The sequence below is a fragment of the Falco naumanni genome, chromosome 3, assembly GCF_017639655.2.
Source record: "Falco naumanni isolate bFalNau1 chromosome 3, bFalNau1.pat, whole genome shotgun sequence".
In the NCBI taxonomy this organism is placed as follows: domain Eukaryota; kingdom Metazoa; phylum Chordata; class Aves; order Falconiformes; family Falconidae; genus Falco; species Falco naumanni.
Window position 1 is genome coordinate 883,214 of NC_054056.1, and position 12,960 is coordinate 896,173.

Consider the following 12,960-nt stretch of genomic DNA (forward strand, 5'->3'; position numbering starts at 1 on the left):
TCCATCAGCTGCAAAGGAGCAAGCTCAGGGTGATTAGCTGGCGGGGCATGAGGAAGGATGGGGAGGTCGTGCTGTTCCTTGAGGGGATGCATCCCTTGGGAGGACGAGCATTGTGCTGTGTTTCTGGAGCAGCTCAATTTGGGAGAACTGTTCGCAGCAGTTATTCTTTGTACACGTGAAAACAACTAAGGGGCTTCTTTACTCAAATTTGAGGTCTCTTGGTGTCCCAGCTGGAGTGCTGGTCTTAACTGGGAGGTTTCTGTCATGGGGGATGTCAGGGCTGGTAGGGGCAGGATAAAGGGTTCTGTGTGTATTTGAACCCACCAAAAATCTATTGGATCTTCACGTATTTTAAAGGGGAAAATAGTTTAGGTTGTGTTTAAAAGAAAAATACCTTCACTGTGAAGATGTGGAGTGCTTGACTTTGGAACAAGACAGTGCAATGAAAGGTCAGGCTAGAACCAAGCGCAAAATACAGTTGTAGATATCTACAGAAGAATGTGGAGCTTCTCTGAGTTGGAAGGGAAATCAAGCTGGGTGTTTAATTACCTCCCACAAACTCACCTGTAATGCTCAGGTATTTCTTTCGTGACTTTCTCAGGCTAGAATTAACAGAACCTGAAGAGAAGCCACTCTTCCTCACCGTTTCACCGCTCTGTTTATGTGAGAAAATTGGCCGGACACAACAGTGTGACCACTGTAGTCTGACCTAAGCGTGTGTTCCTTCTGGAATTAAGGAGATCTGCTGGAAGTTATCCTGCAAGAATTCAGAAGTGTTCTGGCCAATATCTTTCCGTGGAAAAGTGCCTGCCTCACTTCCCACTTCTGTAAAATGGGGTTAAAAATATTTTCCCTCCCTCCCAGCAGCATTGCCACACTCCCTCTGCAGCAGTTCGCAAAACACCACAGTATTTTTTCCGCCAGTGTGAAAAATGCTAAATAAAAGTAAATTGATACTATTTAAAATAGTATTTTAAGTGCTTCATGCTACAGTGGATGACTACAAATAACTATTAAAACATCATGGTAAAGATTCACAGCTACGGTTTGTGAGCACCCTAGGTTGGGGAAGCTACTGCTTTTCAGCCCTGTTCACCCAGCATCCACTCAAAAAACTGCCAAAATGGGTAAAAGGGATCCAAGAATCACCCAAGATCTTCCTTGCACTGCACAAATAGACCTGCCAGCAGCACAGGCTGGATCTTCACATCTGATAGCATCCTATGGTAATGACTCACTGTCTAATGAGTTTACTACCGTGGTTGGTATCATTACTAGGGTAATCCTTTTTAAGGATTTTTCAAGGAGTGTTTATTAAAACCAAACCCTTGCTGCTTTTGCAAACCTGCTTTGAATGGCACCATTTGCATTCAGAAACAGTAAAGCAAGGAAGGCTAAACCCATTACTGCCAAACTGAAGAATTTTTTTCTTAACCTTAAGGCAGCGCTGTGTTGTTTTGCTGCTGATGAAAAAGCCTGAGGTGTTGGTTTTATTATGTATTATGCAGGTTTTAGGTCTTTAAAGAAGTTAAGGGAAAGTCCCAGATGAGGTTGTTGGTTGCCTTACAGTCTCCATGGAATACAGTTGCTTTTTGATTCTGCCTGTAATTCCATGCCGTAGACACGGTCCACTGCCTTTGTGTTTTGATCTGTCATCCACCTGTGGGGATTTGCCACAAAGTTAGAAAATACGTTGTGTTCATATCTGCATTAATCAGAATTCAGAATTATTCAGAAGATAGGAGATGGTATGCCAAAATGTTAAACCAGCAGTTACATTTTTTTTAAGTAAACAGGTGTAAAGGCAGAAATGAAGTGCGTGAATATAACAGAAATCTTCAAATGGCGATAGATCCTCGCTGGCAGTGGGGGATGTGTCTAGACCATCTTGGGAGGCTTCTGGTGTGGATGCGTCAGTTGTGCCAAGCACAAAACCGATCACACAAAATTCTAAGCTGGATATTGTTGTTTAGGGTTGTGCTTTTGGTTTTTTTCCTTTTTTTTGAACCTATTTTTGTCACCTTTATATTAGAGTGATACCTTCCTAAGTAAACAGTAGTTTGGTCAGGTACTTTAATAATTTTTAATGTGAATCAAGGGGATAAACATGGTCCTTTTTTACACGGGTAAGTGTGTTGAGTTCTTCCCAGGTGAAACAAGGCTCCTGGCTGTTGAGGACTCTGAAAGGACACAGGGACAGAGAGCTGAAAAGGAGAAGATGATTGCGAGGGCTGTGGGGAGAGGGCAGGAGCTGGTGCCTTACTAGTGAGCAAAAAGTTTAGTTTAAAAAAAAAAATAGTTCATTTTGCTCTTTTCTCAAGAGCTGCGAGGCAGTAAAGAGTTTGAAGCAGGTGAGGGCACTTGTTGCAGAAAATAGCTTTGGGAAGGTGTTTGCTGAAAGCCTTCTCTCTCGGTAAATAAATGAGGAAAGGCAGAGATGCCAGCCCAGCCAGAGCGGCGGTGGAGGCGGCGCAGGGACAGGGGGCGCAGAGTGTCCCGCAAAGACACGCACAGTTTCACACAAACGGAGACCGCAGCTCTGCATGCCTTCGGCCTCAAACACCTGAATGAGCTGGAGGGCTGGGCCGGCTGGCTTAGAGAAGCCCTGACACTTAGTACTTTTCTTTCCTGCTTTTGCAGCAGGTCTGTTTCAGAACTAAAATTGCCTCTTGTAGGGCAGGACACAGCATCTGCAGGGGTCATTTGTCCCACCTTGCTAGGCAGAGTATTTTGAATAGTGTACTAGGGAAACTGCTTTTGGAATGCGGTCAGGGATTGTATCTCCATTTGAGGGTATGCTATTGCATGCCTGCATGTGGAGTGTACCTGCCCGTGCGCCACCACCGAGACACCTACTTAAAAAGTGGTGTTTTGACTCAGTTTCCATCTCCATTTGCATTTGCGCTGGGGTGGCTACTCTGTGCTTGGGCTGTCACTGTGAGGAGTCATCCCCGGTGCTGGTGAGCCCGTTCGCATTCGATGGGCATGTGCCCGTGTGAGAGTGAGTGCAGGGGATGTTTTCCATTTAACAATGTTATTTCTGGCACCGCTGCTTTTTCTGTAATCACTGTGGAAACTGTTATGCTTGAGGGCTCATCAAGGAAACACTGTAGGTTCTTCTAGGGAGATATATATTAAGCAAGCAGCCATGATACTGGTTTCATAAGGGCTCGCTTCAATTGGGAACAGTGTTTTCAGGAGATTTTTACTGGCTGTGTTTCTAATGGATCTGGGAAACAGCGTAAGTGGAGGAGAGCACCCAGTGTGCTGAGAAAGGGGCTGTTGGTGTTGGGGCTAGTGCTGTGTTGTATGATGGTGCTTCAGAGGAGGAAAAAAAAAAATAATGATTTTTTTATTGTGAAGAGCAGAAAAGTTTGAAGATAGATGGGATGGTCTGGGCCCGGTCTTAGAGAGATATGACAAGTTACAGGTGAACGTGAGTTGTGGAGACAGGGGTTTATTAGATCCGTTAACGGGTGTCCTGCTCTGCCACGGCCACAGATGGCTCTGTTAGACTGGTGTGGCTTCGCTGTGTGGCCGAGGCTGGATTTGAGATGCCAGATGTGCCCAGATGCAGGAGCATCTCCTGTGCTCGCAGGGGGAGGGCTGCGGGTGGGAGAGCCCATGGCCCCACCGCCATCACACTCTGGCTCTGCAGGCGCAGCAGCTTGTGCCACACTTTTGGGAGAAAAGCGTACAGTATGTAAGTGCTGGGAGAGGATGGTGTGCGGCTTCCCGTGCCCTGCAGCCTGTGAACCCAAGGCGCCGCGGCCAGAGGCAGCAGTGAGGGCGTCTGTCAGCGCTCACCCCCAGTGCTGGGCAGGCTTCTCCTACTGTGGCATACGAGGCAGTAACGGAGTGACGGGCATGAGCTGTGCTTTACCAAGGTGCCTGATATTCCTCACAGATAATGTGTATTTCTGCATGGATATGGTAGCAACGCTGTTCACAAATGGGCAAGATACTTCCAAAGAACTTTTAAAACTGATTTTGTAGATACAGCACAAAGCAGAGAGGTCCTAAGCACCTGCATGAGGCTGTGAAGTACTGGCATTTTGTGCAAATGTTGTCTATTAACCCTCACTAAACTACAGTTTGAGTTGTTACATTTCCCCAGTTCCTCCTTTGATGTAGAAATAAACAGTATTTCTCCTGGGTTTGTGCTTCACGTGCTCGAGGGGTCATTATTGCTTGTCAAGTAGCTGATCTGACACAGTCCAGAGGCTGGGCTATGCTGCTGCTGCTGGCCGGAGCACACGGACTGGGCAAGCTGAATCACATCAGTTCACCTTGCTGAGCAGCCTCACCCTGGAGGATGCAACAAGCTTTGCTACACATCAGCCATGGGATAAACGTCTCCTGGCCATTTGTGTTTATTGTCATTAACCACTTATTTATAATCAAAATATCACCATCATACACTAGAAATTGCACGTATTGGAAAAACTGGCCACGTGGTCCCAGCCTTAGGGAGCTGAACATCACAAGCAAAACTCAGAGGGAGACAGTGCGGAGATGGGGGGAAGAGAAAGGGTTACGGTGGCCAGGTGTGTGGTGGATTTGCTAGCTTTCCTGTGGGCAAGGGTATTTTATTTGTGGTACTTAAGAGTGCTCTTTTGCCTTGACATTTGTTGAGAGGCTGATACCGGAAAGAGGAAAGGAGGTTTTGTCTATGCTATACATATTTGATGTTTTGCATTTTAATAATTACCTTAATATGTTACTCAAACTCGCCTCTCACTTTATTTTGGGATCTCTGGAGGCATTCTGTTTGCTTAACACTCTTAAAGTCTTTACAGTGCTCAGCAAATGATTTATTACTGTTGATTTATATGGCACCCAGTACAAGCTTCATGGCAGTGGTGTGCAGAAATTACGATTCTTTCAGGACCACTTCACCCACCATTGAAATAGACTCCTCTGATTAACAGGAGAGTGGAGAGTGAGATGGACAGATTCATACAATCTGATGACCTCAGCAATTAATTATTTATTGAGCTTTTAATTTTGCATCCATCATTCTAGCTGTCTCCCCTGACTTTCCAGAGTAGTTTCACAGGGAGGTAAAGGATCAACAGATGCCTTTAAAGGTGGGGGTCTGCAGCTTTGTTTGAAGCAGCTCAGCTGTGCCTGTGTTAACCCCTGAGACTCTGGGAAGGGAAGGAGCTAATACCTACTTTGCCCCTGGGTGTTTCAGGTCTTCAGAGACCCTTAGTTTTAATCCCAAAAAGCTGTGTTTTCCCCAGCACTGTGAGCTGTAGGACAGATGACAGTGTTAATCTGTCCTGGTCCTGGGGCCTGTATGTGCATAAGCTTCTTTTTCCTCCGGCTGTGGACAGAGAGGTGTTGCCTTGTTTTTCTTAGCATCTTGTACTACTTCCAGCTCGGCATGAAAACTCTGTTTTCCTTGGGTCTTGTGCTTCAGGGTTTCCAGATGATGTCTGCAGGTATCAGGAGGGCGGTTTTCCTAAATGCATGAGCAGCTGAGGATGTTTTGCCTTGGTTTTTTGGCTTTTTTTTCCCTCTCTTTTTTGAAGGATTAAGGGCGGCCTCAACTGGTAGAAGGACGCTGAGGTTTAGGATAATCTGGTGCTTTCATGACTGTGATTGTTTCCTTCCTTGCCTGTGTTGTTTTTCTCACGGATTCAGGATCGCTGTATCTGTGACCCAGAAGGAGGTATCTCATAAGATACTCTTGGGATTTTCTTCTTTCCTTACAGCCAAGGACACTTATGGGACCTCTGCACACCTGATCATTTCCAGAACCTCTGGGATAGATGGGAGCTTGTGCGTAAGCCCCAGAGCTGCCAAGTCTCCTATACTTGTGCTTGTAGTTAGTGGCTTTTTTAGAAGCCACCGGAAAGATGTGCAGGATGGGAGAAAAGGTGATGTGCTCCCGTCCAGCCCTCAGCTGAGACTGTGCAAGATCTGGACATGGTGGAGTGGCCAAGCAGACCCGGTCCCTCTGCTTCATCTGCTGAAGGCACTAGGTCCATCCGTCCCTCCAGCTCCCGGCTGCCTCCCATTGCTATAATGTGGGCAAGAATGCTCATTCATCATTTTAGGGCAAAAAAAGCACAAAGAATTGAAGAGTCTCCATTAGGTGGATGTATCCTCCGACCAGATTGGGATTGTTTCCAAAAGGTCTGTGGCATGGGACATAAAACAGTGAAGAAGGAGCTTTTTGTAGTAAAAGTACTTTCCTCCCAATGCTAGACAAGCGAGCTGTTGAGTCCAGTTCTTCCACCCTCTGCTCCTAACGGGATGCTGCTTGATGCCCGATGAGCCCAAGCAGCAAACTGGGATCTGTGGGCAGGCTCGTCCCACGGCTGACTGCAGGCTGGCTCGGATCAGGCGTCAGTGCCGGGAACGGCACCGCGGGGCCCCCATGCAGGGAAAAAACGTCAGATAAGCAAACCTCTTACCACACACTTTCTTTTCCTCTTTCAGAGCTACAGTATATTATTGATGAACTGGGCTCATTTTCTCTGAAAGATCCACTTTTCTCTTCAGTCTGTTCCGTTTGGTGCTACGGAGAGAGCTGATGGGAATCGCCACAATAAAATTTTAATTAAATGCCAGGCAATAATTTGCAGTGAGTAAATTGTGGTACCTGCAGTGTGCTGTTGACATCTGTTCACAGACCCAGAGGGCCATTAGTGACTTTGAGAACCAGGAGAAAAACACAGGTCCACTTACCTTGTTTTTTATTCTTTCAGTCTAGGGCACAGAGACCTATTATGTTTAATATTTTATAGCAGTGCATTGTTGCCATCCTTCCTGTGAGTCATTTTTCCACAAGAAACCCGTGCTCACTGCGTTATTTAACCCCTTTAGAGGCTTTAAAGGTGGATTGTAAATCTTCTGCAGAAATGGTCTTTCATACACTGTGTTTCTGCCACTGCATTGCTGCACAGTGCCAGGAAGCAAAAGCTGCTTTAATGTTCAGCAATCTGCATGCTCGGGGAAGGCCGGCAGCGCACCGGAGGATGGCACAGACATCCCAAAATCACTTGGAGGCTCAGGCTCAGGTCTGAAGCTCTGACCCAGGCTGCACTCCTCTTGTGTGGTACTGTTTCCCCCTCGTCTGAGTCCACTGGAGCCCAAAATGTAGGTTATGATGATAGTGAAAATCTGCACCCTGAAAAGGAGTGTTTCCAACCTGATAGTGCGAGGACATTTGTCCAGCCTTGAGATGTTTCAAGTGATGGGATGAACCATGGTGGGATTTCCTGATGTTCATTCAGCTCTTCCCTTCTCCTGTTTTGCCCCATCCCATCAAGATATGATGTATGTGCCTGTGCAGGTACCTCTGGACTCTGACTTTCACGTGCTTGTAGTTTTGTGTCGTCCCCCCCCCCCAAAACATCTCCAATGGCTTTGCCTAGTGGTACCTTGAGGTCTTTCCAGGTTTTAGTTGAAGAAAGTGAGTCACTAATCGTTTTTGAACATCCCTTGTGTTTTCTCTATGTTTCTGACCAAAGAACCTGGACCTGGGCACAATTACATGTTGTTTTACTGATTTTCAGCAGAGCTCCGGCTATGCAGCCTCATGGGTTTGAGGACAAAAATATACACGGGTTTCATTTAAATAACTGTAGTGGAAACTTTCTATGGAAAGAAGATACCCCAAAAAGCCCCTGAAAGAACAAAGTAATTGCCTTACAGAATGACTTCCTTTTGCTGCATTGTTTTCCGTTTGCATCAGCCGTTTGTCTCCTTTGGGCTGTGCAGTTGTGGTTCTTCGGTGTGTCATCCAGCAAAAGTACAGCAGAACTTCTGTGCAAAGAAAAGAATTGCTACTTTTTTTTTTTTTCTCTCATAAGGCAAAAAAAAAACCCCAGCTGCACTTTCTATAAATTGGGTCCGTGACATGAGTGGAATTTAAAAATTACAATTAGTCTTGGACACTGTGCTCAAGCTTACATTTTTGTGTTGTCCTTCAGATGGGGAGGTTGAAGAAAGTGAGTGGTAGCACAGGAACTGCTAATAGGTGAGACAAAAATGCTGTGCCACTTCAGCACGTGCCATGTGGAGAAGTGCTTCTATTTACCATGCTGCAGCTAAGAGAGCCTGTCTTGTCATAGCGTGGCTCTACCTGGCTGCTAAACCCTCACACCCCCTGAAGGCTGGGGTTTCTGCTCTGGACATCGGTGGGGCTGCACGGACCCTTGCAGGGGACTGCGGGAGGTGTGATCTCTCCCCTTCTGCTGATGAGGTGGGAAGGTTGGTGTGAGCTTTCTTGTTGCTGGCTCTTGGGAGGAGCCTGGATAGTTGTATTTTGGAGGCTGGAAAGTGAAATTTCTCATTTGTGCTGCTAGGCAGATGAAGCAAAGATTTTTATCTTAATGAGTCATTAGTACATATGTTTGGCCATTTATTTTTTAGTGAAATAGTTTTCTATGTGATGCTTTCTTCTCAGAGATGCGGGCCAGTGTTCTGCAAAGGGATTCTGTTTCCATTTTCACTCTTCTGTAGCAGGTTACATCCTAAACGTAACTCTCATGAACTGCTGGTTCACTCACAGCTCACAGTCTCGCTCCACTTTCTTTAGTTCAGCAGAGTACTTTTACTCTGCGAAAGTGTCAAAAAGTTAAAATGCCTCACACTTACCCATACCTGTGACTTTCTTTGCTCCTCTTAATGATTTCTAAAGGCAAAGGTCATGCTTTTTAACATCTTGAAAAACTCTTAAAATACCATACTGAAGTAAAGTAAAACCAAGAAATGTGCCACATGAATAATTTTTCTGTTGTTCTTGACACGCTGTTGATACGGCTGTGGGAAAGATGAATGAATAGCTGTAGAAACTGCCATAGACACTATGTCATGCTTGACAGCAGATTTCTTTTGAGAACATTGTGTTTAGAATGTGTTATACAACACTTGGGGAAGGGGGAGGGGGATGGAGGCTGCAGATCTCCTGAGGGTCTTCAAGTCAAGACATCACTGTGCTTGTGCTATCCGCTGCATGGGCTGGGCTGGAGAGGCAGGTTGATGGGTCCCTGCCACGGCGAGGTTCGAGCTGCCTGCCTGAGGATGTGCATCCTGTCCCCTGCGGGGAGGTGACTGATGGGGTTGCTTCCCACCCTTTCGTACCACCTGTTTGCTGAAGCACTTGGTTTCAACTTGGAGTAGCCTACTGAGCAAATGCCAGAAGATGAGAAAGACAAGACCTTCTGGTCTCCTCGGTCTTCCAAAAAGATGGAGCCCAATAAGGTCAGAGGTGTGTATTTGGAGGAGAACCCAGAGAAATTTCCTTCTCAGCTGCTAGTCACTGATTTCAGAGCACCATAAGCTGCTGGACTTGTTTTTTCCTTTTTATACTTGTTTGTGGCTTGCAGTACCTTATGCTGAAAGTGCATCTCATTCACCTCAGAGACCACAGCTTTGGGCTTCTGCATGGCTTCTTGCTTCCTGCCTGGGAATGTGAAAATGAATGTTGATGGTGGGTTTAGAAGAGGTGTGTGGAAAACAAAGAACCAGCTTGGAGAGATTTTCCGAGTTTTCCCAAAGCAAGCAATCTGTGCTCTGTGGCAGGCTGATTTCACCTGTAGGCACTGGCTCCCTGTGGGTGAGCAGTTATCCCAGCCTGGCAGTGTGGTCGGTCTGTCATTATGTGGGTTTTCATTTAATTCCCTAGAAGATGACAAGAAAGTCCTGGTTAGGCATGATCTTAATCTTGACATTGATGTTAATTAATCCTGATTCATTGTTATGAGAGTATGAGGCCAGGCAGGAAATGAGCAAAAAGCATTACTGAGCAAAAAAAGAAAAAAATCTCTGATTTCACACTTTGGGGTGTGGGGTGGGAAAGCTTTGAAGATGTTGTGTTCTTTCTGCAGTATAATATATTAACTTTTTTGGGTTTGGCTCATGAAGTACTCTTTTTCCCTCACCCTTAGAAGCATCGGATGTAATTAAGCTCAGAAGCAATGGCTCTTTCCTGTCAGCAGGGTGAAATAGCACATAAATGGGGGAATTTTTTTTTTTTTCTTCTTAGTGGGGGAATAGTCACTACAGAAATTCAGTTCCTTGCTGCTGTGCTACCTCCTGAGAACTGCAGCTTTGCTGGTATCTGTTCTCAGCTGCTGAACCAAGACCCTGGGTGCTTTCAGTTGCTCGTTTAATTGACTTGTCCTGCAAGTCCATTTGGGACGCAGCACTGGTGTGGGGAGACAGGATGAAATCCTGCCAACAGTGCTGCAGAAACCCACTGCTTTGTAAGAAAGCAGAGCTGAACGGTGTGTTATCACCCTGTTCAGAGTCGTGGCAAAGGAGACTTGCCAGATATCTCCATGCTAGACTAGTTACGTGATTTACAAAGTTGTTTTCAACCCGAAATAGAGATTTTCTTACCCTCTAAATGGTTTTGCAAGCTTTTATTCAACAAGAAAGGAGAAGTAGCAAGGCCCTTCCCTCTCCACAGAGGATGGCCAGAGGAGCGAGTTGCCATTGTCTTCCAGAAATGCATAGTGCAAGGTTACAGGAGCCCCGACCCTCCTCTGGCTTAGTGAGGGCAGCCAGGCTGGGATGTGAATTTTTAACCTGTGTTCAAACTGCTTTCCCAGAGTCACTGCCTGGAGACAGAAAGCACGCAGCCTCGTTAGAGAGGATGATAACAGCTACTTTATCTGCAGTGCCTGGACCACTGGTGTTTTTCTTTCCCTTTTTCCTTTTAATCTGATATTCTTTGTTCAAAACCCAGAAGGGGCAGATGCCTCCCAGTTAAGACTGATGCAGCATATCAGTAGAAGTCTGCCTGCTATTTCACAGGATGTTCCCCAGCTAAATTGGGGTAAAGGCTGGAGCTTCAGCTTGTCAAAGACAGTGCAAAAGGAAATCTGTTTAAATGTTTGTGCATCAGCAAGGTGGCAAGGCCAGCATGTATTCCCACTAGCATTTCAGCTGCTCTTTGTGATTAGAGGCCTTGGAGAAGCCTCGGTGGCAGAGGAGTGACATGACAGTAATACTTTGCTAAAGCCAGGACAGTTTTGCACTAGTTAGCATCACTCTGTGCTTCTGAAATGCTCTCTTTATTAGTTTTTTGGTTTGTTTGCTTTTTTTTTTTTTCTTTCCTATTAAAATGAAAATTCATTTCTCTTAAAAGCATCTGTAATGCCTGTTCTGGCACTGGATTTTCCTAGCTTATCTACAGCCAGGTGGCAGTGAGGACTTAATGATGCTGGGAAGCAGCAGTGGTTTCAAAGAGCCCCTTTTGGTCTCTTGAGATCACTGGTGAAGATCTCTGCACATGCTAGAGACTGCCTGTTCTCTGCGGGTGGGGAGGGAAGATCTAGTGGCCTGGGGGCGAGTGGCCCCCTGCCGCTTGAAGGAAGCTGTGAGACCCTTTGCCAGCCCAGGTGAGGTGCCTGTTGCATCCTCTGCTGCAGCTGTCAGCAGCCTGCCAGACTGGGGGAGCAGCTTATTATAAATCTATTTTTGCACTCAATGAAAATGGCTGATGAGCAAAAGCAAATATTTTAGCTATCAAATTCCTGCCCTCCAGCCCCATCTTTATTCTGTGCAGGTTGCTTGTAATAAGAAATTAGGGCTCTGATCATTTACGTTGCAGTCTTTCACCTGCGAATGAGTATTTTGCATGTCATGTGGGAAGGCAGATTTGTTCAAAAATAAAACTGTTTTGAGATCCTATTATGTATGGCCACAAGCAGGGCATCTGCAAATATTTGAGTGAGACTTCTCTTGAATATGCTTTAATACTTCCCTAAGCAGAAAGGTCATTTTGAGATCGCACCACTGGACAGGGCTTTTCTTTTATTGTGGCAGAGCCTCTATGACATTGGCATGTGACTTAGTCTCTTCAAATCTGTTCCTTCTCCACAATATTGACACAGTAATACTTCTTTCCCCTACCTGGTCTGTGTAGGTAGACAGTGGCTGGGGAAGACTGGCTGGGCTGCCTGTGTGGGTCGTGTGGTGGATGGGGCCACGGCCTCAACTGTTGTAATATTGTTAATAAATTAACAGTGGGTTATGTAGGTTTGGCCGGACTGTCTTTGGGTTGCTTCCTACATTTTTTTCACCCTTTGAAACAAAAAAACTAACACTTCAATGTGGAGCCATCTCCTCTGCGCCCTTTCCTGATGGACAGTCCCTTAATTTAGCTGATCTGAATGCTGGAGAGCCTGCAGCCATCCTTGAATTTCTATCTGAGTGCTTTTCTTCCCGTAGTCAGGAAGCTCTTCCTGGTGGCTAACCCGTGTTCCTTGGTGCAATTTAAGACTATGATATCTTGTGCTACTCTTGACAAGCCAAGAAGATGGTTTATTTCTTTCTGTTGTGGCCCTCTCGGTGTGTTTGAGGACCATTACAATGCCTCCCTGTCATCTTTACTCTTTGGTCCAGGCTAACCTGAATTCTCAGCTCCCCCCCTTGATTTTCCAGTCTGTGCTTTCTTGATCCCTGATCATTCTTGCTGTCTGCATGGGACTTTCCCTACAACTTTATTGAAATGCCATGTCCAATATCAGAACTTCAGCAGTGCTACATACATTAAAAGTTCCCCTTGTGTATCTTGTGAGCAGTATACCTATGTATTGCAGTGTGGTGTTTGGTTTTATTGCAGTAACATGACTGTGTTCAGCTCCTGTTTGCTTTGTGATCCGTGGTAACCCTGAGATCCTTTTCCCCAAAAAATAACCTTTGTGAGCTGGTATTTATTTCCCTTGTGACCATGTCATTGATTATTCCTGTCTTAGCACTGTTCACCCATTGTTCCTGAATTGTCTTTTTCTTTTTCTCTCTTTTTTTTTTTTTTTTCCAGACCATTTCTACAATTTATCAAGATCATTTTGAATCCTAATCCTGGCCTCCGAAGTACTTGCAGCTTGTCCCAGCCTGGTATCAGCAGCAATTTTAGTAAGCATGCTATGTTCCATCGTTCGAATCAATTATAAAGATACCAAATTGTGCTAGAGCTAGGACATCTTAGACACT